At 38.8% G+C, this 26,797-nt stretch overlaps 1 protein-coding gene across 4 annotated transcripts in view; it reads right to left on the reverse strand.

Annotated features, from left to right (window-relative positions):
- nlgn1 (neuroligin 1) overlaps positions 1-26,797 on the reverse strand; it is a 281,977-nt gene that overhangs the window by 205,220 nt on the left and 49,960 nt on the right. For 3 of the 4 annotated variants that reach the window (XM_053513372.1, XM_053513371.1, XM_053513369.1), the window contains exon 1: positions 12,243-12,694. The exons of the other annotated variant lie outside the window; for it this stretch is intronic. The gene's annotated coding sequence lies outside the window, so the exon portion shown is untranslated. Of the gene's footprint in view, positions 1-12,242; positions 12,695-26,797 lie in introns of those variants that run through there. 4 annotated transcript variants of the gene reach the window in all.

A 26,797-nucleotide genomic window follows, 5' to 3' on the forward strand; every position in this document is an offset into this window, starting at 1 on the left:
AACCTAGGGAAGAGAGAAACGAGTACATTATTGTTATAGTTCTTTATTTGGAGCATAGAGTACAAGCATTGGGAGGGTCTTAAAAAACACATCATGATAATGCGTGCTTTCAACCATAGAAACCGCAACCCCCCGATACACACACACACACAATTTTTCTGATAAATGAGAATAATTTACATTTAGCAGACACTCTTATCCAGAGCAACTTACATTTTTTTCTCTATACACCTCCGAGCAGTTGAGGGTTAAGGGCCTTGCTCAAGGGCCCAACAGTGGCAACTTGGTCGTTGTGAGGTTTGAACCTGGGATCTTCTGAACCGTAGTTCAATGCCTTAACCACTGAGCTACCCCTGGCTACTACTAATTAACCAGTAGTCTAGTGCTTTTTCCCCTCATGGTGGGCGTGCCAATACACGTCATTCAACAAAGCTAATGAACGTGAAAGTTGTATCAACGCACTATGCAGATGAAACAAATGTAAGAGTGACACAGCATGGCCCACACCAGAAAAAAAGGAAAGCAAACTATGAAAACCAAAATTTCAAAGATAAATAAAAAGACCAATTTATGTTTATTCTTCTTGCTGGAAGTTTAAAAACAGTTTGCGTCATATGTTCTAAGAGCATGGTGATAATAAAAAGCAATGATGTTAAGTGCCACTACGAGAGAGAGAGAGAGAGAAAGAGAGAGAGAGAAACGGCTCATTTGGGCATATACTGTATGCAGCAGTCTGGATAATAACCAAACTGAGAGCCCAGTACGACAAAGCAACCTTTTGCATTTATTTGCCCAGTAGGGTGCAAATAAAGATTCACTAAAGATTGATTCAAGATTGCTTGAATTCCATACAAAAACAAGGAAATATAAAAGCCCATCAAAGTTCAAACTATCCAAATGTTTTAACAGGGTTACTGAAAATTGACAAATATGATTTAAATGCTATGGAAATTTTAAACTGCTTATGTTTATAACTGCGTATCTGCGATCTGAATCCTAACATTAATATGAAATTCGGACCTTGGCTTAAAGAATATTTTATTGACCAGACCTTCTTACATTTTAATTCAGCACCCTGGTCTAGTTCCTGTTTCGATTTTGTTTGTTTAACTTTCAGTAAAGTCTTAACACCTGCCAATATGCCTTGCCTGCATCCTACCTTATATGACATGATTCCTTAAATAATAAAATGTGACAAATGATATTCACAATCTACACATATGCTTATAAACCGCATTCATTTTTTTGTGTTTTTTTGGAGGGGACAAGAACTAAATGCTTTGTTTGTATTTGTTTTATAAGAAAAATATGTGGCAGGTATGAGGCTTGACCAGGCTTAACAAGTCCTCTGACTGCATTTAGAGCATTTTGTTCATTCCCCCTTAGTTTTAGGTTAATACTGCAGAATTTCTGCCACATTATTTGAAACCTTCCAATTAATCCTTAGTTGAGACTTTAAGTGATGTGTAGCTGAGTTTGATCAATTGTCCATGCCAGAATATCTGTCTCTGCCTTTTCTAGCGTGGCAACCAGACCCACATCCATACATACAATATTTAAAAATGAAATGAAGGAAGGAAATAAAAAAAAAACTTTTCAGTTTTAAGCCACACACACTTAAGATTTAAATCTGGGGATACACACAGTGCCAGCGTAGATGTACAGCAGGAAAAAAAAAAGAAAAACCTAATTAAAAGCATTTTTAAGTACCAGGTTTGAGGGTGGACAGGTAGCAGGTGAAACAAGTACTGTTAATATAAAAGAAGAGATAAAGTGAGTCGAGGAAACACTTCAGCCTCTCTCACTTTAACAAGCTGCAGGATGGCCATCGATCCATCCAGCCCCTACACGCTCACACCGATTGAGAGGTGGAAAGTGGGATTCTGACTGTGCTGACCATGGCGAGAGGAACAAAAAAAAAAAAAGCTTGTCTATTTAGTGAGTTTAGCTTTGCTTGGCATTCTCAGACCCCAGGACAACTTGTGTCCAATGCTGTTGTTTTTTTGTTTTGTTTTTTTTTGCCTTGAAAGGTAAGAAAATAACATGTTAAAATAAAAAGTACTGTTGAATGTTAGTAGGAGGGACAACCATGGTCAGTTCAGAGAAATCCGCAGTCAGTTCGCATGGACTATTTTTCCATTTATGATAAAAGCTTGTCTGAGATTAGACGTAATCAATTTAGCAACAAAAAAAAACACACAAAACAGAGTTCCACGAGGAGCTGTTGGACTAAAGCCGATCTATTTTTTTACGACTAGTAAAGTTACTGCAGGACATGTGAGCATGACATCTTACTCTTCGTTATAACAGCTGGCCTCATATTTTACTAAATGCAGTGCTTCGATGGCATGCCCCTACTTCATTTTCCTTCCCTTCCGCACCATTACCTCCACTCATCTGCCAAGGCCAAGTCGGATCTAAGATCTGTCCTTTCGAATCATTTCTCCTGCTCCATTTATTAAGCTAATCCCATACACATTACAGTCCATTTGATGAGACCACTCTACGCTTTAATGTTTATGCTGCAATAGGACTGTTTAAAAGCCCTAAAGGACAGGTGCGCAATAAACGGGGCAACAGGTAGAGTACCTACTTAGCCCTCCAGCCAAGTGTGCGCAGAGACGCTTAAGCACGACAGACATAAGTAACGGGGAATTTTTCGAAGGAACTGCTGCTCTTCTTCCTCAGCCGGCTATGCACATCCACGTCAACTACGCGCAAACGATTATAACAAAATAATCACTTTTTTTTTTTTTTGGTGAGAAAAAGACGAACTGTGCAGGAGGAGTTTAAAGAGAGTTTCTTGTCTGCTCAGTGAACGAAGAACCTGTCGAGTCAGCGAGTAAAACATCGCCATGCTGAGAGAGTTCCAAAAAGGGCAAATATGTCAATTCTACTGTATATGTTTCGTGTGACAAATTGTGAATCTTCCACCTTGCACCCTAAACTTGCAAAGAGGATCAAATGAGAAAGCCCAAATGACGTTACTAATACAGACATCCTGTGAACACAATTTTATGTATTTATTCATTCATTAATTTCTTTCTTTAGCTATGCATTAATTATCTATACCACTTGATCTCTGGAGGGTCATGAGGGATTGGGCATTATCCCTGGAAACTTTGGGCACAAGGAAAGGCACATACTGGATTAGGTGTCAACCTATCACAGGGAAACACTATGGACTGTAGAAAGAAACTGGAGTACCCAGAGGAACCCCACCACAAACCACACATGCACACACTCACACAAACAGTGAGATTTAAGCCCCCCAACCCCTTTAGGTGTAAGGTGACACTGCTAACCACTAAGCCATCATGGTGATCCATACAACACTTTACAAAGTCAGACTATCAATCTCAGTGGATCGCAGGGACGGTCCAACACACAAGCACTGACACAAGCACACTCCAACCACTACGCCACTACTGCTTGCTCTACGGAGAAGTCACCTAGCCATTCTCAGGGTAACTAACCAGATACCTAGTATGTGGAGATATTAACATGGAGTCAACCAAAGGAAAGTTTTGTGGGAAATGGCAATATGGAGAGGACGGTGTCTCAAGAGGCCGACTGCAGTATGATGCTTAGGCGGTGGTGACGAGCTGTTCCATGTGTCGCCAGTATGCCAGAGACAAAAAAAAGAAACAACTCATTTGCCGTCAGAAATAAAACTCTAAAGCTGGAGAGCATTCGTGACCATGCACACAGCGAGTGCCAGACCGCCTGTGTGTCTGTGTCCTGGGCTCAGTCAGAGCCTCTCCCTTTTTGTGGCAGCTCTAATTGATCAATAAAACAAATTCTGCTTCAAATTTTGCTTTTCAGTTTGAATTCAATATAATACCTTATTATACCAATAAAACATACTGAAAGGAATGTGTATGTGACACAAAAATGCAATTTAGCTTATTATTTTGGCTGGTGGGGGAAAAAAACATTTCGCCAGTGGCTTTATTCTTCTGTCCGCCAATTTTGCTAGTGAGTCAAAAAGTTACTTTTAGAGCCTGGATATAGGTGTATGAGTCATCAGATATGAACATACAGGGCTGTACAATGAATTTCTAACATCCTTACTAACTGCCAGGTCAGTGTTGTAGTGATTTAAAATAGGCTACATTTTTTTCTGTCGAGAAACAGAAGCAATTACAGTTGTTAGAAAATATTGTGGGCAAGCAGAAACAAAACAATAACATTCTGAAAGAAAAAAAAAATCTTGCACAGCAAATTAGTTGAGACCAATTACAAACACGCAGGATGTATCTGAGGTTGGGGATCTGACAGAGCCAGAATGAACACACAAGCACTACATGCAAACTCTCATATTTTATTTTATTTTTCTGGAGCAATTGTGGTAAGGTTATACATAATAATAATAATAATAGTAATAATAATAATAATAAATATTTATACATTGCCCCATAATGTTGCCGAGCCTAGACCTGAACAACTGAAGCAACCCCCAATCATAACATCTGCCATCCCGAGGTTTATACAGTGGCCACGTCGCATTGCTTCATGTGCTTCCCTTCTTACTCTGACACAAACATTACTTTGGAAAAGGATCAGTCTGAACTCATTAGACCACATGAGCTCTTCTTTTGCTCTAAAGTCCAATCTTTATGCTCCCTAGAATTTTCTGATTAGTCTTAATAACAAGTGACTTTTTTATGAACACACAACTGTTTAGTCCCAATCCTGTGGGATCTCATCACACTGTCTGCATATACAGTAGAAATGCCCAACTTTTACTATTATACATAGCTATGGTTTTAATGTTATTTTCTTAATTAATATCCCCCCGCTCCCACCCCAGTCAATTTTTTCCCCCCCAAATTGTTGGTTCAGCACTGTCCTTCCAGGTTTTAATAATGTGTTGAAGGGTTCTAACACAGTTCCAGTAATTTCAAATTTCCTTAATGGTTTACTTTGCTTAATGCAGCCCAATACTTTGGCACTTCTGAAATGCTGACCTTTTTGGCAAATAGATTGTGTATATTTGACACAATATGCTGGTATACATTGCTGCATAGTGCTGTTGCATTAGATCAGACTGGAAAAAAAATATCTGCAAAAGTCAGTAGGCATCATCAATGCCTACAGGTTTGACAACATTTTCTTTTAGGTACTTATTTATTTTCCAAACTGCTTATTCTGTGTAGGGACACCTGTTAGGTGTGAGAGGTGATACCCAGAATGGGACACCAAACCACTGCAGAACACAAACACAAGAATCACAGGCAGAACACGCAAACTCCGTGCACACAGACCAGAAGTGAGATTTAAACCCCCAACCTTGGGGCTTTGAGGCAACCACGCTAACCACTAAGCCACAGCGTTCCCAACATGGTTTCTGTATGCAATAGCTTGAAAAGACACCAAACCGCCTGAACAGTTCAAAACTTATTTAGTCTACATAACAAACAGTAATACTTGCTGATACAAATTACTCAGACACATGACGACAGCATAAGAATATTCCTTATCTGGGAAACCTTGTCACCTTATCGATTCCTTCGCCTGGCAAGTCTTTCAGGGATGTACATTATGAGTTACTTCAAGTAAATTGAAGAGGCGGTAAAAAGCAGTATAGATTTAGCATATTAGACGCACATGAGTAAGCAGCGCAGTATCTAAACGTCTATCTAGAACATCATGGATTCTGAAGTGTTTACTCTATCTCATGAAGGTCACCACAGATGTAGTTTAAATTGAAGTTGCAAATATGTAAATAAATGTAAAGATACCTTATCCCTATGTTCCATTAGGCCATTGAAGTATAAGGCTAGTTTCCAGTGTTTTTTTTTTTTTTTTTTTTTTTTTGCTTAGCAAATGCAATTTCAGCTCTCTGAAGGTCACATTCTTATGCAAAAAGATGAAATGCCTGTTTTAGATTCATCCAGCATTAGATGCTGGGCGATCTACAGAGAATCAGTGCGGATGAGTTAACTGTTCGGAAGCTGATTTAATTTAGCTTGGAAGGGAAGGTGTGGAGGAAAAATGCGTAAAGATGAAAGCTACAAGAAATCAGTACTGATTTGAGTTATTCAGTAATGACGTGATGTACAAGGTGTTCCAGACGTCTCCATATAGAGAGAAAATAAGCAGGATTTAGGTAAATGTTTTCAGAAATTTTTCACACTTGAATCATAATATAAATTCTCCACTCCCACCCCACAATAACCTTAGAGAATACCTCCCACAAGGGAAGAACATATTGGAATTATTCTTATGGCTGGATAGGAAAGCTGTCACAAGTGTTTACTTCCCATTTTGGGACACCCTGTGCATAAAGCTATGAATTTACGCACATGAGTAAGCAGCGCAGTATCTAAACGTCTATCTAGAACATCATGGATTCTGAAGTGTTTACTCTATCTCATGAAGGTCACCACAGATGTAGTTTAAATTAAAGTTGCAAATATGTAAATAAATGTAAAGATACCTTATCCCTATGTTCCATTAGGCCATTGAAGTATAAGGCTAGGCATTTTGGGACACCCTGTGCATAAAGCTATGAATTAATATATATGTAGTACAATGATATGGATATTACTATTAGTATTTTGGGGAATAGGTGGCTGAGTTGTAGGTTTCTAGTCTTTGATGTGGAAGGCCTAGTCAGTCACTTGGGTTGCAGAGCACCTTCAACCCTGAATAAAATTGGAAACAGAATTGCTCTCAGAATGGAAAGGAATGGCAATACTATTTCTCCTAGTCAATAATAGCAGCACTTGCAAATCATAGGCTCCAGTGACTCGTGTATGCAAAAGAGGGCAAATATCACTTCTACTTCCAGCATGTTCTCAAAGTACAGTACAGTAGACATGTGTTAGCTTTCATCTTTCTCTCTTGGTAGCTGTCATATACTGTAGGAGGACACCTGACTGGTGGATGGGAATTGGCTGGTGACCAAATAATCTCAATTATTTAGCCTGATGACTCAACGGTAGTGTTATTTGGTTGCTGCAATGCTGGAGGTCATTTATGATAGCATACGCTTATGGAGTGACATTATGATCTGAAAATTTGCAACTGTACATTTAACAAATGTACATTTAACATGCCATATTTTTATACTGTTCTATCACTAAGCCCCATGTACAGAAAGAAGCAATGCATTGTGTTAAACTGAAGCACTAAGGCAGGGTTCTACAAGTCCAGTCCTAGAGGGCAAGTGTCCAGCACAGTTTGTATTTCACCAACAACTAAACACACCCACTGAACCTGTTAATTAAAAGCAGCAGTGTTTAAGAAGAAGAAACACAAAACTGTTCTAGACACTGGCCTCCAGGACTGGATTTGTAGAGCCTGCACTAAAGGACGCCGGCCATGGATCTCCACAGCACACCTAAAAAGCAGGAAATTTACGCCCCCCCAAAAAAAAATCACAATTATGAAGAATCAACAGCAGCATTTTAACACTAGCAGAAACAAACATGGAGCATCATAATGATGATTTGTAGGGTGCTTGAAGTTGGATGCATATACAAGAAGGTCGTTAGGCATCATGTACTTAAAGCATTTTGGATGAACCCAATGGGTTCCTACCAGATGGAAAATGCTGGCAGACTGTTACAACAAGCTCATACATGATCCCTTACTATTCTTGTTTGAAACCATGTGAGGATCTTTTAAAGCCACAAATCAGCAAGCAAAATAACACGCAGGTAGAGATTGCAATCGATATCCTGGAAACATACTGAGCTGATATCTTCAGGACATGCTGAAACGGCTGGCCTGAACTACAACATAATTGTAAAGCAGGTCACATGATATGAAAACAGGGTAGGACAAATCAGTAGCCCAGGCACATTCCATGTCCAGGCTATTACTTTTATATTCCTAGTTGCCCGGCGGATAAGTAGGTTCAATGGGCTGCTGATATAGTGCTCACCAGCAACATTTTTCTATTCTCCATTAACCCAAGAGATGGGGGAACAAAATTTACTTCCGACTGACTTTAGAAAAACAAAAGTTTCATTTGATATACGCATTGACCAGCCATTTTATAAGGAACAAATGTTCTTTAATGTACATATCCAGACAGCCAATCATGTTTTACCAGCACAATGCATAAATCCAAGCGGATGCAGGGAACTGCTTTAATTTACATCAAACAATGAAATGGGGGGGAAATTGTGACCTCTGCGACATTGATCATAGCATGGTTATAGATGCCAGAGGGGCTAGTTAGGGTATTTTAGGAATTGCTGAACTGCTGGGATTTTCATGCACACCAGTACAAATGTTGTAGTGTGAAAAGTGAAAAGCATCTAAACAGTGTCATTTCTGAGTGCAAAAACTGCTTGCTCATGAGGACAGTCAAAGGTGAATGGCCAGACTGGTTTAAGCTAGCAGGAAGACCAAGAATCTCAAGTAGCCCCTTTTTAAGACCATGGTGAGCAGAAAGGCATCTCAGAACACAGAAAATGTCAGATGTTATAACAGATGTTACGTCAAAGTCCTTCTTTAGCCAAGAAGAAGAATTCAAGGCAATAGTGTACTAGCATTTCTTAGAAAATGACCAGCGAGTGTATGTCTGACAGTCTGACTGATGAATGTGCATGGATTTTGAAAAGACTGATAAAAGAAAGAAGGTTGAAACTGTTGAAAACTGTCATACAGGTCTCCTGTCGCCTTGCAGTTAAAAATATCAAAAGACATGCTAAGGAATGTGTTTATAATAAAGTTGAGTCATGAGTAGACCGTCAAATTTTTTTTCATTGTGATTTTCAATTCAGTTCAATTCAATAGCACTTAAGTTTACAGGCTGATTTGTCTCAGGCAGCTATATTTCTTACTGGTTTCAAAGTATTAAAAACAACCAAATCAATTTAATAATTACTTGAAATGTTGTACAACTTGCGTTCTTTCTTTAAAAAAAGCATCCAGACAGTGATTTTAAATATGATGTTCTTATCCAATGATTACCTTTTTTCCTGGCTAACTCCAGTCGAGTATGTAGCAGTATTGCGCAAGCCGCTGGTAAATGCAAAAAAATATCTCACATCTTTGTGAAAAAGGCAACCAAAATTTAAGGGTTTTGTCAATTTTAGACCATTTCACTAAAATCATTTAAATTGATTCTAAGTCACAAACTGTCCCATCGTTCAATTAAATGAAGCGATTGATTAAATTGCAAAATCTATTAAATCACACATCTCTAGTCAATAAAGGCTCTAGACAGACAGGATGACAGGACATCAAAACAGCTCAAACAGCTCTCCCAATCAGTCAATGGAGACACACTCAGAAAAGTGTTATCCTCCCACTTCCACCTGATGCCTCACTAATGTCCATACTTGACTGGCATATCTATAATTAAACTGAATATGCTACCCCAGCCCCCCACCCCCCCGCCTGATAGCAAGTTTAATGCTCTTTCGGACCCCTGGCCACTGCTGGTCTTGGCATGATCAAGATTTTAACGCGCAATTTCTGGAATAAAGGATCGCTTTTCTGTTTTACCACTCAGGAGACCCATTCCTTCAATTTCTAATCATGTTTGCTTTACATTTTATGACATGGCACACAGGACTCATACTTTATCCTGTTTGAGTGCTGAGAGAGTGGAATTAATCATCGCTCAACAGACATGTCCCTCAGGTGAGATTTGAAGATGAATAATAAAAGAGGATTTTTTTTTTTTACACAGAAAAAGCAGCAGACCCGGGAATACATGATGGAGACACAAGAATATGGTGGACACAGATTAAGCGCATGACCTAGCATTTGGTATTTAGAAAAGAATGACAAATATATTTGAAATGGTTTATCCCTGTTTTTTCCATGAGCTTCGGGCATTAGATTAAAAAACACTGGCTCAGAAAAACCTATTGCATGATGTCAAACAGGAGAATTGGAGGAGGAAAATGTAGGTGTATGACCAGGGTAAACCAATGCAGTCAAGCCCATTACTTATGAACTAGCTCCCTCCCCTGTACAGACTCAGTAGCTGGACCATATAAACCTTTAAATATTGTAGGCTCTTCGTCTTAAAACACAGTAAATTGTGACTTTGTCCCCTGAGAACACTACTGTGAAAAAGACTTAATGTTCAATATTCAATTCAACATTTGTAATAAAAAATGTTAAATTAAATTATAAACGTACCTCAAAATATAAAGCCTACCTCAAAAGAAAAGTGTGTTCATGTATAATGAGTAAATTAAATTAAACATAGCATAGCCAATAAACAGCTCCATGCAGATACATGCAATTAACAAAATCTTAATGTTTGCCTTTTTTTTTTGATAACCATGTTTAATGACTGATCTGACACCTAGCCCAGATGTTGACTCATGATATGTTGAGAAATGTCAATGAGTAAACATTCCACCTATGTTGGACAGGTACGTAATAATTCCCTCAGTATCTACACTGCAAATATCATCATGCTAGACCCTTCACCAGGGTCATTCCTGGCTGGTGAAATTTGATTGGCTGTTGACAGGCATGTGTGTTGATCAGTCCAGCTGGTATTTTTGGATCTGTTCAGGCTTGTGTTCTAGAAAGGCATGTCTAATTTCATTTGAGTCATCTGATTGAGGCTGGAGACATTTACAGGGATGCTATCTCACATTATCTAGTTATTTAGACATTTATAGTTTATAGTGCCCTGTAGTGGTCACATTCTATTTATCTCGTGGCAAATCTTCGTGATCAGGAGTTCTTATATTACCCCTGCTACCTGTAAAATAAATTCCACTGAAACACTCCCAATCTACCCCATATGTCAATATAAGGCCAGATATTCAAATGTGTACAGTAAGAAAACATATAGCTTTTTTTTTTTTTTTACAAAAAAAAAAAGTTATTAGTTACAATTTAATGTTAGTAATTGCTTTTGAACAACTGATGTCAATTTAACTGACCAGCCGAATAGGCTTATAACTATAAAAACTCAATCAATAAAACAACTCTAATAATGGTGGTAAGTTACACCGACCACTGACTCCTTGGCTATGCGTCATGGACACGACTTTGAGAACCGCTCAAGTTTATGAAACAGGGATAAACAATAAAAGATTTCCAGTAAATTGCTAATATTAATGCGAATTGGACCATTAAGCTCTGTTATTATTTTGCATGTCTGCATAACAGTGCTCGTGCACTGTTTTACACAACATTTAACAAATACTGTAGAAAAACAATCTCTGGACGAAACACCACCATGAGGCCTGAGTAAGATAGTGAACCATTCTGTCAAACTTACTGTTCCTGGGCCATTTTTACTGTAGGAGTTGGATGCCCGAGTTAAACACTGAACTACATTAAAACAACACAATATTTAAAATAATAATATAATAATTTAATAATATTCAAAACTAGAATTCATTAGCATCATTCCAAAATGGTTTGTGTGACACACAATACAGTCACTACCATGAAGCTACAAGTCTGTAGACTATAACAAGCCAGTATTAGTCAACTTTGTGCCTGCATGGGTGGTAATGAAGATTACTTTTAAATATTTACTCTTTCTGCATTCTGCTCACCAATTTCCCTAAACATTTACTGATTTTCGTTATGCTCGCGCCCCATTTATTAAACGAGAGAGAGAGAGAGAGCGCGAGAGAGAGAGAGAAAAGCGCAGCGCAATCTGAGGCGCGCGCGAGTCGCGAGGCTTCATTATCAGTTAGAGAACATTAGCTCAAGTAATTTGTCACATTAATTCCAATTAAGGCTGCTAAAACGGGATTCACTTTAATCAAACGAGGACGGACTATCCTAATACAATTTGCCTACGTTTTAAATACACTTAGCTGTTTGTCTGTCGGTGTGTGTGAGAGAGAGAGAGAGAGCATGTGAGTGACTGCAGGTGTTTTTATCCATCGTCTGAAAGGAAACAAATTAACGCACATCACAAGCGAAGTAGCAAACTGACCACCTTTACCACAATAAAACAGACTCGATGCGAGTTTACAGTTTGGGGGCTTCGTAAAGGAAAAAAAATGCTCTAAGAGAATAAAACAAAATATTAAATCTCAAGTGTGCGTTAAATTTTTCACCAATGCCGCTTTATATATATATATATATATATATATATATATATATATATATATATAACATTTATATAACATTTAAGTTACCAATGTTAGTGCTCGGCTCTGCTTACTTTCCCTTCAATTGTACCCTGAGATTAGGAGTAACGTTAAGACACGACAGCCTCTTTCCCAAGTCAAAGACCACATGGTGTATTAAATACAAATAAATGTTTGTTCGTTTTATCACATAATCACCTCTGACAGTTTTCCTCTTCGCCTTTTCCAGTTTCTTCTTCTGTTATATTAAAAAAAAAAGAAAAGAATCCGAATGGAGCAAAATCCAGCCAAGATAAAAAGGAGGAGGGAAAAAAGCTACAAAACAGACTTCACTCAGACGGGCAGCATTATTCCGTCCAATTTATTTCACAGAGTAAAAAATTATTTTCCCGTGTGCGTTTTAATCCACAGCGAATCTCCTCATTTCTACACCAGCGGGATGCAGAAGCGCCTCTCTCTCTCCTTCTCTCTCTCTCACTCTCTCTCTCTCCCTCTTTCTCTTTTTACGTCCCTAGTCTGAATTTCTCCCTGCAGTGATGCTAAACTAAGCTAACAAACCGAACCGGTTTATATTCTGAGGTTTCCCCCCCTTTTTATAATCCTCTCCTTGCGTTTTCAGAGTGCACAGCTTTGATAACACGCCGATTTGTCCCCAGCAAGGCAAAGGATGAAGCAGCTCGTGAGAGCTTTTAGAGAGAAAATGGAGCAAAGATTCGCCTAGTGGTGCTGAGAGGAACTACAGCAGAGACGCTTTTAAAGAGACACCGAGCTCGAGTTGCAATTTACATGACGGATCTTCTCTTGGATAGCTACCTTCCTGCAAAATTTAGCTCCTCTGCAGCCTAAGGCAATCTGATCCAGCTATATTTAGTGGCTTTATGGGTTTTTCATTCGTTCATTCGTTCATTCATTTATTCGTTCATCTTCAGTAACACACTTTATATTCTTGTCCGGCCTGAGGTGGCTCTGGTGCCTATCCCCAGACCACAGAGGATGAGGCAGAAAACAGGACACACCCTGGATGGTTTATCATCAGGCATCACTCATACGCATTCACACACATTCACATCATGAGCATTTTCGCAAAGACAGCCAATTGGCATGTTTGAGGTGGCAGGAACCCTGAGGAACTCCACACGAAGGTGCAAACGGCTTGCGAGACTCCACACTGATAGCAACCCGGATCACAACCTAAAGCTGTGAGGTGGTAATGACACCTGCCATCGATAAGCCATAAGATATGTCACAAACGAGCACAACAGTAGGCAGCATCGACACCAACTGGGGTCAGGATCTGCATGCGGGCAAAGCCGCAAGTAACTAATCCATAGATATAAAACAGAGATCTTATTTGGCACCAGGTTTTTGGTTGCCAGGTGTTTATACAATAATTGTTGTTAATGACAATCAGTTATTATCTTGAAGATAAGTGTTTGGATCGGCCCTGTGACTTAGGATAAATATCTAATCTCATCTTTTATAGCGCTATACTGTATACTGTATTTAAGGTTGCAGGGGCCTGGAGCCTATCCCAGGAGACTTAGGGCACGAGGCAGGGTACACCCTGCGACCACGGACAAAACGGGAACAGGAATAAGCCTAACCTGAATATCTTTGAACTGTGGGAGGAAACCAGAGTACCCGGAGGAAACCAACCAAGCACAGGGAGAACATGCAAACTCCATGCACACAGAGAATCAAACCCAGACCCTGGAGGTGCAAGGCGACAGTGCTAACCACTACACCCCTGTGCCGCCTAGGATAAACATTTTTAAATCAATTCACTGTGACAGATGACTGTTATGGGTGTTCCCACTTTGAATTTATTTACATAACTGTAATCACTTCAGAATAGATCACACTGGTAAAGTCAATAGAGGAGTCATTGTGTGTGTATAAACTGTCAATATGTTAGTTTTAACACTAACAAATGGACTATCATTTAAATGTTAAATGGAGCAAATCTTAAACCTTTAACAACTAGGTGTAATAAAAATAAAATAAAGGCTCAAGTTAGCTTCGCAGTTATCTTAAACAATCTTAAGGCAGTGCTTTCTATAAGGCTTAGCAAAGTGTGCTTAGAAATTGCTATAATTTCCTGCTTTATAGTTTCCACTGACAAGGAACATATTTACCTATACTAAGAAAATGTCAGAATCATTTATGCACATCAAACATACAGTCATGCTGATGACACAACCACAAACTCTCTAAAAGGACTAAGTACAAATCTACAGTACAGTAGGTATCATTAAAGATTATACAAAAGTATTCCACAAGAGTACTAATACAGAAATATAGTATAGTCATACTTTTTTTTTTTTTTTTTGCATTTCTTCAGGATTTGCCCCTTTCCTGGAAATCATCCCAACTTTTTGGTGTTTTTTTTTTTTTTTTTGATAAATTTTTGACAATACTGTTTAACTCCTCTCCATGGCATTCCTAGTTTTCTTAAGAGTTATTCTCTGAAATTTCAGGTGATTTCCCACATGCTTCTTGCTGATATGGATTATTAAATGAAGCAAATCCACCCACCAGCATTTGAATGGAGTGGAACCCGGAGAACACAGGAGAAACCCATGTGGACATACTCCAGACAGACGGTAAGTCAAGGTCAGTATTGAACAAGGGATCTTAAAGCACTGAGGTGGCAAAACTACCCACTGTGTTACAGAATTCTAAAACTGGGAGCATATTTGATGTCCTTGATCTACATTATTGAAAACTTTAACTGGTTTAGAGGGTCTGATTTTTATACAGGATAAAAGCTTCTATTTAGGACAAACAGAACATCTGGCTAGAGTGAGAAACCAGTGGTTGATACCAGTGTAAACAAAATGGAGTTAAACCGCTTCCTGGGGCAACAAGCTGTGATGTCATACCATTACATATACAATACCTAGTGAAACCCAATCATTAATTACCTTTGTGATTCCCCATCACCCAACATAGAACAGTTAATGAATTTCCTGCTGGTGCACCAGACCTGACCATTAGCTCAAAATATTAATCGTAACTGTGATGGAGAATCATGCTCTGCATATGAAGGTATGCTTATATGCACAAATAAAAATGTTCAGGGTCTCATTGTATATACTATATTTTCTACCCTGAATTGTTATGGCTCAGTGATAGGTGTTTCGCCATGCGGAAGGCCCGGGTTTAAATCCCAGCCAGTGCCCAAAACCCGGTCCCAAGCCTGGATAAAATAGGAGGGTTGTGTCAGGAAGGGCATCCAGCATAAAACCTGTGGCAAGTTGTTGTGCAGGCTGGATATTCCGCTGTGGGGACCCCTTGCCGGGACCAGCCGAAAGACCAACAACATTAAGTGTGTGGCTGTCTGGTTCTTTTGACAGTATCATCTGAGTGATTTTTTTTAGGCTATGCTGTTCAGAAATCACAGTTCCATGAATAATTCTGTATGTTGTGTGGCTTTGCTCAAGGCTTCAAATATCGAGTATAGAAAAAAAAGATAAAGGGAGAACATACCATCATGAGATATTGGTCAAAACACACAGAAATCATGTACTTTTTTAAAAATAAATTATATTTCTTATAATTACATTTGGTTCGATTTCACAATAACATGCACAATGTCTATTAACAATAGCACAATTGAGTATGCCCTAATGATGCTACAAAAAGATTTGTGAATTTTCTTTTAAAGAAAAAAAGTAGTTTGGTGGATTTCCTCTGAGTACTCTAGTCTCTGCCCAACGATCCCATAACATGTAGTGCAGACTTGCAAATAGTGTTTAAATGGGTGAGGGAGTTGGTGAGTGGGGCGTACTGTAATCCCTTGCTCGTGCCTTAAGTTCCCTGGCATTGCCTCCAGGTTCCATGGAAAATGAGTAAGTAAAGTTATTAAGACTTTGCCATGGTGGGGAACTTTGCTGTTACAACAAGGTAACACTAAAGTCTCCTATTACACACTCACAACTTTTAATAACCACTTTTATTATTTTTTTTCTAACTTTCAGTGATCCTCCTAGAATAAAAATTGAGAATGAGATACACCCTAGATTCGACACTAGTCTATCACACCATCATGTTACAGCCTGTCAATCTCTCTATTACTTTATACCGTCGTTATATCATTTTTAGGAAGTATTATGTGTTACTATACGTATTTGATTCCCTACATGTTAGGCAGTTTAACTGACACTTACTGTTACAGTACATGCTCTATTTTGTCTCTTTGTGGATGTTGCAGGATGAGCTGTCGAAAGTTTTTAATGCACCTTTCACACTAATGCACTTTAGTCATTAAGAGTGAAACGCAGCACTGACCTTGCCTTTGATTCATTCCTCCTACTGAATTTTAAAGCTGTATTTTGTCAATTGATCTGCAGATGAAAGCCAAACATTCAGCCAAACGCTGAGGCCTGTAATATCTGTTAAGAGCTACAAACAATGTCAATTACATCACTTATTCACTCTTCTTTGAGAGATGTATGCCTTCAATCCACACCTCTCTACACACTTTATTGACCATGATCATTGCTTTGAAACACCAGCTGAGAGCCCAAAAGGGCAATTGTGTGTAATTGCAAGCACTGAAGGGAAGCATCTGAGAACCTGTTGCCTTGCCAGCCAGTCTCCCATATGTTGCCTCTGCTGTCACTCATAGGCGTTGTGCCATTACGCAAATTGTTCATTTTTCCAGGCGCAATGTAGGGCAAACACACAGCCAGATGTTTGGGGATCCGCACAGAGGCTTTGGATGAAAGGCTACAACACATGCCGCCATGGCCTCAAGCTGAAAGCGGCACGCCAAAGGCGCTGGTGTAATAAGCGCTTCGCCCTCCAGCAGGCTCTTAGGATCCTCGTGCTGGCTTCCCAGGGGTCACAGCTCCCTTCTTAATCGTCTTTCTCTTTCTTCTCCATTCCCCTCACTTTTTACTCTACCTCCTCAATCACTGCTCGTGTATTCTTCTTTAAATACTATACTATCATCTACAAATATTAAACCTCACACTTTGCATTCAAATCATCTTCATCTGCTGCAAACCACAGAGACAAAAAAAAAAAAAAAACATCCTTTAACATATTTTTTGCTACTTAAAGTAGGATAGCAATCAAAAGCCCATGGCAGGGCGGGGGTGTTGCAAGTTGGGGTCCCAGTGGCTCGGGCTTGTTCGTCGCTCGCATCCCATGGATTCTCGATTGGATTGGAATCTGGGAGGTTTGGAGGCAGGTCAGTGGCCCTTGGCTCTTTATCTGCTGTGGTACATTGGGTGTTCGTGGCATTTCTTTGTGATCAGACCAGACAGTCCCCATAGATAAAAATAAGGTTTGGGTGCCCAGTATCCTGTGTCATATAATGCCATTTTTTAGTGTTGGTTAACTTCCTAACATGGTTTATTGTGTAAAAAAATTTCATACCATCACTGGAGAAATGAGAATGAATATCTTGTAGCAACACCAATCATTTTTCACTAGAAATCAAATATATAACCAAATAATTTCTCCAAAAAACTCACTGGCTTTCTGTTTTCCCCCTCTGTCACTGTTACAGACTAGCTTATAAAAATAATTATACGTTATTTAGAAATAAGGACATTTGTAGCTTAAAGAAGTGACGACAGGAAGGGATTTCCTAATAATAAATTCAGAAATTATCACAATATAACATAACTAGGCATTCCTTTTCACCTTTAAATAACACCTATAATCTAAGAATAGTATGATCTTACAGTGGCCAATATAAGAGTATCAAAACCAATACAAACACTGGGCATCAGTTATGAAGCTTGATATAAGTCATTTGTTGGAATGTTTACACAAAAAAAAACTTGGTATTCTTGAAAATCCTGTTGATTCAAAAAATATAAAGGGGTTTAAATTTTCTGATAATTTCAGATAATGGTGGTCAGGAAGCAGAGTACAGAAGCCTAGTGGACAGTTTTGTGGTTTGCTGCAAGTGAAACCATTTTGGCCTGAATATGGCCATGACCAAGGAGATGGTTCTGGACCTCAGGAGGATCAGGACTACACCAAACACTGTCTACATGCTGAGTGAAGATGTGTAGGTGGTGAAATTCACATTGACAACAGATTGGACTGAAAAAGCACACACAGAGTCTGTCTACAGGTTCTACAGTACTTCTAAAGGAAACTGAGGTCCTTTAATGTCTATAGAAAAATGTTGCAGATCTTTTATCAGTGTTTTATCATGTTGTTGCAAGTGCAATATTCTATGCTCCTATCTACTATAGCATCAGCATCAGAAGCTGTGGCATCAGAAAAATAACAAAGCTCGCCAAGAAGGCTAGCACAATAATTGGGACTCCACTGAAGTGCTTGGATTTGGTGGTGGAGAGTAGCTTGCAACACAAACTGTTAACCATCATGGAGAACACCTCACATCCCCTCCACAACCTCCTGGATAAATAGTGAAGCACTTTCAGCAAAGAGAATCCTTTAGCTCTGTTGTGATAAAGAATGCTACAGGAAGTCTTTCCTGCAGACTGCAAATAGACTATGCAGTAACTATGATCTGTGTCAGGGGAGGGATCTCCTTTTCTAACATTACTATAAATATTGTTATACATTCTGTTTTCCATCTGATTGCACTGATATGATAATGTTTGTTTATTCTCTCTTTTTATTAATAATAAAATTTTCTGGTGCATTTTTGTAGTCACTTAAATTCCCACCTGGATGTACAATCATCATATACTGTACATGTACTGTACAGTACATAGGAACAGTATATTCTTTACATTTTTACAAAGTTTTACCTCGGTAATGCACCTTAATGTTAATCCACCTTAATTTTTATTGATTTATTTAGTCATTTATTGATTTATATTAACACTAATTCGTTCTCTGTCTATTTCTCTGTCTATTTTTTAAAAGTAACAGCATTGTATTGAGTCAAAACAATTACACTTTTTACCCCCGTCATTAATTTCCTGCTCAAAATGTTTGTGCACAGGAACTTTTATACAGGTTTATGGAGGTCAATACATGATAATGAACTGTGCATGTTACTTTCGAAAAAAATGATGTGCATGAGTATTAAAAAAAAAACCTTACCAAAGGTTTTTAAACCCAGTGGAATATTTTATCTCAGTTGGCTTACTCACAACTTTACTAAAAGGTTGATAAATGAGCCTCATTGTTAAATACACTGGCCAGCCAACAAAAAAAAGATGCACACTCTAATATTTTCCTGGAATGCTTTTAACATTAATTACGGTGTGCATTAACCATGGCATTGTTTCGACAACTTTATGCAACTTCGCAACATTTATCTTGAATTGGTGACAGAAGAATTATTCTGTGAAGTTTTCACCAGCATATATATATATATACTTTCACTGTTTAACACATCAAGTTTGTACTGTTGATTTTTTCACCTTTTTAAGGTGATCTCTGATCATCACATGTCTTTCACGAAGTTCAGCACTATCCTTCCAGATTTTATAATGCAATACACACTTATTAACCTATTTCCAGTAATTCCAGATTTCAGCAATCCCCTTAGTTAATCTCCAAATGTCTCGAGCCACCCCTAATTTCTTTATATTAATTTACAATTGATTTAATTTAATTAGATAGATTCTATTTAAAAATGGGAACAAATGTTTTACTGTGACAGGCTGCAAAGTGCCTAAAGATACAATTTAAAAACTTGTTATTTATGTAATAACCTTAGCAGCAACCTCATTTCCCATCTCATCGGTTCCAACCTTTCAGCATTCAGCATCACCAGAATATTAATAATGATCTGCTCTTATCTGCACCTGTTTTTTTTACTAGTTCATGCTTAAAGTAAGCTATTTCCTTCCTGATAGAATGATAGGTCACTGTGTGAATATATAGTGTATATATACTGTATATATAAAACATCAAGTTTGAGCCCATCACGGAGAAACATGATGCTAGATAATAGCTGCCGTAGAAAGCAACCCTGGGGCAAAGACACTGCAAACGCACAGCCAGGGTGATTAGTAAATGGGTCAGCTTATAATCCATAACTGCATTAATCAAAATGAAAATGCCTCCATTTGTGATTACACTCGCCTCCAGCACACAGAGCTACTCTTAGCTGGCCTCATTTGTTAGGAGGGCTCTGGAAAGCTCAGGTGAGCCAGAAGAGGAGCGTTATCGTTTTGAAATCAGCGCTTTATCACAACTAATTACACTTCCATAAACATGAGACCTGTTCACATGGCAAATTCATTAAAAGTCAGAAACAGATGTCTAGATTCCTAAATAGCTTTTGGTTAAGACTGAAAGGTTTGACAAATGAAAAGGTATGTTGGTGCTGATTTATTAGGTACAAGTCATGTTAGCTTTATGCTACTGATAAAAAACTACTCTAAAGCTAAATAAAGTCATCTTATATCTATAATGATCTATTAATACATTATACTATGTACTCTATTCTATGTAACATGTAATATTAACATTAACATTAAACAGACAGGCCTGTTGTTGCGCTTTTTTTGTTTGCTTGTATTCCTTAGTCCTTGACTGAGCATGCATTTTCAAAGTGATGAAATTAAACACTGTAAACACTCTTCGTTATATGCAAAATCACTATACATACATTCAGTAGAAAAAAAATATCACAGAGTATTCAGTATCTGTCACACCATGAGACACAGGACTTTACTTTAACTAACAATTGTATAGTTTTTACAAAATGTACGGATAAGAGTTTTATTTCATGGACTATTCCAGGAAAGTTAAATGAAATATATTTATTATTTGTCTTAGTTGTATTTTAATTGGACAAGTGGCATTATAAAACAATATGTATTAATATGCCTGTGTCTAAATGTAAACGCCATTGTTTAAATGTAAATTCCATCAAAACCCAAAGTATGATTTTTATGCTTGGTTTCTATGGTGACTCAGGGACTGCATTTTTATGTGCATCTCTTTGCTCTATATAACTGTCTGCTATAGCCCCCTATAGTGTTTGTAAGAAAAAAGAGAATGTGTGTGTGTGTGTGTGTGTGTGTGTGTGTGTAACCTGGTTGCAAAAGAGACCTGAGCATCCTAGCAACTTCTTCTTGGCTGTAATCCGAAAAAGAAATAACTTAAATAACAATAATCAACTACTGTATCACTAGTTTAAAATTCAGACTAGCAAAAGTCCCATCAAATAAATAAATAAACAAACAATTTTCTAATTGTCTATCTTTATGATCTGAATCATCCTGTTTATAAACAATACTATTTAATAGTCTAACTTGCAATGACTGGCTTGTGGGCGACTTGTTCTTTAGGTCATTTGGGCGATGCACCACCAAACAGTTAAAAAGTGGTTTTAAATCACATTAACATTTAAATCACATTAGCTGTCACTTCTTTATGCAGTTACTCCTACCTGCCTCTGAATATGGTCCAATCAGCGTCAAGTTTTGTTCCATGGAGTACTGCACCTGCACCTTTTGTGGCCATTTCAGTCTGGTTAAAAATCTCCCAGACAGTTCTGACAGAATGTCATATCAGATGCAATGCATTCTGCAAGGGTTCCATGAGGGCTTGCACTAGCTTGTTTTCATCATACTAACATGGTGCTATAATTCACTGGAGTAAGAATCGAGCAGAGTCAACATGATAACAGTACCTTATCTTAGAGCAACTTGATCATTTCTTTACAAGAAAAAGCTTTCAGTCATCATAGTTATTAAGATAAATTGGCAACTGAAGAATTACAGTGGAACCACCCAAATTTAAGTATAAAACAACTATCTACAAAGGGGGAAATCATATAATCAATATGTTTACAGAGCTGGTATTAGCGGAAAATGTGGCTAGCAGCACTGTAAACCCAAATAAGTTAACAAAACTCAAAAAGTTTTTGAGTTTGTTGTACTCATTCATATTAATTCCTTTTTACTTGCATTATTGAGTAGCCTAACTCATTTCTTTTAGTTGCAAATCACATAAATTGTTGGTCTTTCGGCTGCTCCTGGCAATGGGTCGCCACAGCAGACAATCCGTCCTGCACACAAGCTTGGCACAGGTTTTTACACCAGATGCCCTTCCTGACACATCCCTCCCATTTTACCTGCACTTGGGACAGGTACTTCATCCAGTTGTTGGGAATCGAACCCTGGCCTTTCGTATGGCAGGCGAAACACCTAGCACTGAGCCACTAGTGCCCTATTGCTCTGATGACATCAGACACAAAATCACTAGTCTGAAAGATTTTAAGTTGGTGGAACTTTAAGGTGACAGTTACTGTCACTTAAGTACTTACTGTACAGTACGGATACTAAAAATATCAAACTTGTTCAGCTTACTTGAAAAGTGTCATTTCTACAAACACATAAATACCAACAAGTTCTAAATACTCATAAAGGTCTATTAATTTGAACTAATTGTAATTATTTAAGTTAACGGTACTCAATATGTTTAATTACTTTGAGCATTTGGGTTTACAGTGAAGCTATGAAGTATAATCGCTAATGCTTTATTTTGTTACCCCTGCGTTGTGTTCTATCCTGATGTAGGCATTGGGATGGACACCACATAGACAACTAAAGGTATCACTGACAAGCATCATCTTTTGGTGAAGGTAAAAAAATGTGAAACTTTTAAGATAGACAGTTGCCGTTAACTTTTAGCTTTTGGGCAGATCAACATTGCCACACAGTTGATTGAGCGCTACAGGCTAGATGTGTGCTGTCACAAGGATGGAGGTGAGCAGGAACCGTTGTGTATATAACAGAAGTGAGTAAACTTCTGTGCTTAATGAAATGTCAAAGGATTCCGACTTTTATCACGTCTCAATAATTGCAATATTTTATTGTTGAATAGTAGGATATTTTTACTTACATAAAATAACCAAAAAATAACAGTTTAGATTATATAGTATACCTGTACAAATACTGTGAGAGATTTTTATTTAAGTTTTCAATCTTGTACTAGGGTTACTCTGGTTGTATTATATAGTATATCACTCAATGCAAAGTGACAATGTCTTGTCAATGAATGGGCCATCTTGGTGTTCATGCAACAGTTGCCCCCTGAAAGATTTGTCAGGAGTTGCTATTGAGCTGGATAATATTTTAAGTAAATCTATTTAAAAGGGAATTTATAAAGAAAGTGTCATATAGTTCATAAAAGTCAACTGATACTTCTAAATGTTAAACAATTAAAACATACAGGACACTAAAACCGGAGGTGCTGCCTAGCCAGATGCCATAAACATATTTAGCAGTTTAGCAAACTAAGCTAGCAAAACATGCCCATTTAAAGCAACTTCTCAGTAATAATATGACCTAGTTATGTATAGTTAGCTAAATAATTATGATGTAGGTAGTAGGGAGTCTATGGAGGTTGATGAAAAAAATGACCCATGTCAGCTAGCAAGCTACAATTCTGTAAGTCTGTACAGTAAGTGTTTTAGCTAAGAAGACAACTTCACTGCTATGGATAGCTATTTTACTGAGATAAAATTGGAACTGAAAAGGCAGAGCTCTTAGGAATTTTTATTTCTCGAAATTTCCTATAAAAAAAAACAGCTGTCTTTTTTTGGAAAGAAAAGAAAAAAAAACAACTAAAGCTGTCAATTCCATTCAGCTTTTTGGCATTGTGATTTTGAATTCAACAGCACTAACGTTTATTTTCTGATTTGTCTTATACAGCTAAATTTGATGTTATTTTAAAAACTACAGTAAGAGTATGCATTGAAATTCTGCTGTAACGTCCTCCACACTTATGTCTTATAGATGGCATTAATGCACTTGCTGCCCATACACTCAAAAGTAAATTTTAGAGAATTTGGTACTTAAAAGTTTACAAAAAGTAAACAAAAAGTAAAAAAAAAAAAACTATTTTTCTTTTTCTGCATTTTGTTCCTAGGAGATATGGCTAATGTCAGGGTGATACATCTCACTTAGGGGTCAATATACTGAACCGATCATATACAATGTTATTTTAGGATTCTTATGTTATGTTCTTTCATTTGTCTTATTATTATAATTATTATTATTACTTTTGTTGTTGTTAATAACATTACTACTACTACTCCTACTACTACTACTAATAATAATAATAGTCACCTTCATCTTCATCAGCAGCAAGGGAATAATATGCATAATAGCACTAAATCATTAATGTTTATATACATGAGATTTTGGATTGCTTGTAGGATGTCAAGTATAAAAAAAAGTGAAGATAAATCCAATCAACATGTACTTTTTCCACCAACTCAAACCTTTATGCAGCTTGGATGCAACTGCAGTGAACTTTCCAACCAGTTCCCTTCATGTTCATTTTTCATTCAGGGAGCAATGCCTCGCTGCCTTCCATAAAGAATATGGTTAGAGGCAGACTTGTTCTGGCAAAGTGACTCATACTGATGTCTTGAGGAGTAAGACGTCAAATTCAGATAAGATGCCAGGAGAGGCAGCAGCCCATTGTTTCCTCAACGAGGGGCAATCATTTGATATCATCAAACTGTAATGAATCTGCGAGAGGAAAGAGCTGCAGCTGAAATTAAAAGCCTCCTCCAGCAGCATATAGCAGATCCCCGTCCCCACCCTACTGCCCCGGGGCTAAACTCTGATCCTAAATTGGTGACAAATGCATGGGGGATATTTGGAAAACTCACAGCACCTCACTCTTAAACCTGAAACCCGTTGGGTAAAAGCAATACGAAGGGAAGCAATATTCACATCGAAGCAATGCACACATATTAATGCAATAGGCCCAATATATCAAAGTTCAAGTTCAAGTTCAAGTAGGCTTTATTGTCATTACAACCATATACAGTTAGTACACAGTGAAACGAAACAACGTTCCTCCAGGACCAAGGTGCTACATGCAACATAAACTTACAACATAAATTAACAGAGACACTAAACTAGCTAACCAAGAGGCCTAGTTAACTGGCTAGCAGAGACAGGACAGAGAGATCTAACATAAATTACAACATAAATTAACAAAAACTAACTAACTAAAGCACACAGGATCGAAGTTTTATAGACTTTTCCTCCCTCTAATTTTTATTCTGAGCGGATTATGATGATGATGGAAACTTTGACACAAACAATTCATCGATATCCTTATTTAGTATTGGCCAAAAAAGAGTCACAAGAGTCACAAGACCTTAATAGTGACTACTGCCTGGATATTCTACTAATGCTCAGCCTTTTCCAATTACATCAAGCCAGCAAAATGGCTGAGGCTTCCCAGCACATATTGACCTCTCAGTAAATCTTGTTTATACCCTGCCATGGGGTCAACAGCTGTGACAGCAGTGGTAGAAACTCACCAGTGGCAAAGACGCAGCACAGGGGAGCTGTTCATTGCTCTGAATGGAGCTAAACTGCAGTTTGAAACATTGCTATGAAGCCTGTCTACCCCACAGTGGTGTGTGAATTCAAGTGTGAGTTAATTTTATTGGGGTGTTTCCAACAGTCATCATCTTTCCCAGGTAGGTAATACAAAAATTGTATGGCAATAAAATAAATCCTTCCTCAAAAACTAAAGAGTCAAAACACAAAATAAAAAACCTGCACATTCATTTAGAAAGAAATAAAACTCTGCTAGCTGTGCTGTCATAGTTATTCTGGTTTATTCTTCCTTATACCAACCATTTCCTACTCATTTATAGTTATAATATAATATATAGTTATTTTAATCCTGTACATTAAGTGTTGGAGTTAGTAAGACAAAATCAGTTACAAAGCACTGACACTTGAGACTCCTTCCATAAAACACATGCCATATGTTTTGCTTTTTGGGAATAACACATTTTTGTGTCATTCGTTTGGAGCATCCACCATACAATCAGCTGTTACTATAAAAAGATAACATATAACTCGTCTCTCCAGCATTCTTCTCGGCGTAAAAACGCTACATTGGTGTCAGAAGTGGGATGGAGAGTCACGGGTTTGAGCGCACAACGGAGGACCTTCAGAAAATCCAAGCGGGCCGCCGAGTAGCGGAGCGACTACTCGCACGGAAGAAGCGCTTTCCTGACGGAGCTAGCGCGAGCACACCACGTCAGCCAACGCGGAGCGGGAAGAATAAAATCCCGGCGCTAGATCTCGGGGCGGAGGCTGGCGCGGCACAAGCGCCGGAGCAAGCTACAGCTCCGTGCGCTGTTAGCCGGCAAAGCGTCCTGCCGCTGCGCGAGGCCGATTGCGCTGAGCCCATATCGGCGGTACATCACGGCGGAAGAGCCGAGCGACCGCCCGCAGCTCAGTGGCGCTCGGTTCGTGAACCTAGCCGGGGACAGGGCTACCCGTCGCGGCTAGGCAACGAGCAGCGCTTCGACGTTTCGCGGCGAGGCCGAGGCACGGGACAGCGTACACCAGCAGCCGCTAGACTAGCGCCGGGAGGACGCGTGGTAAGCCGCGCTGGGCTCTACATTGACTGTGTGCTGGATGGCGTCTTACTGCGGGCGCTCGTGGACACCGGCTCCACTGTTTCGCTGCTGCGCTCTGGAGTACTGGGGCAAAGCAAGCGTGTTCGCCGAGGCCTGATCCTGCCTTCACCATCCGCACCGTTGCTGGGGGCTGCGTCAAGGTACGGGCGTGTCGCACAGCGCGAGTCCAGGTGGGTGGTCGAACTTTTACACACCAGTTCTTAGTGGGGAATGTCGAGGAGGACTGCGTTTTAGGGTTGGACATTTTAGAGAGATGGGGTGCGGTGCTGAACTTGTCTGGCGGGACTCTGCGTGGTAACTTCGGGGTAGCCAGGTTGCTCGGACCCAAGCCACAGTCGGACAGGTTAGCAGCACACACCCGGGGGGCGGAACTTCCGGTAGCAGACCG

This window comes from Clarias gariepinus, chromosome 15, assembly GCF_024256425.1.
Source record: "Clarias gariepinus isolate MV-2021 ecotype Netherlands chromosome 15, CGAR_prim_01v2, whole genome shotgun sequence".
NCBI lineage: Eukaryota > Metazoa > Chordata > Actinopteri > Siluriformes > Clariidae > Clarias > Clarias gariepinus.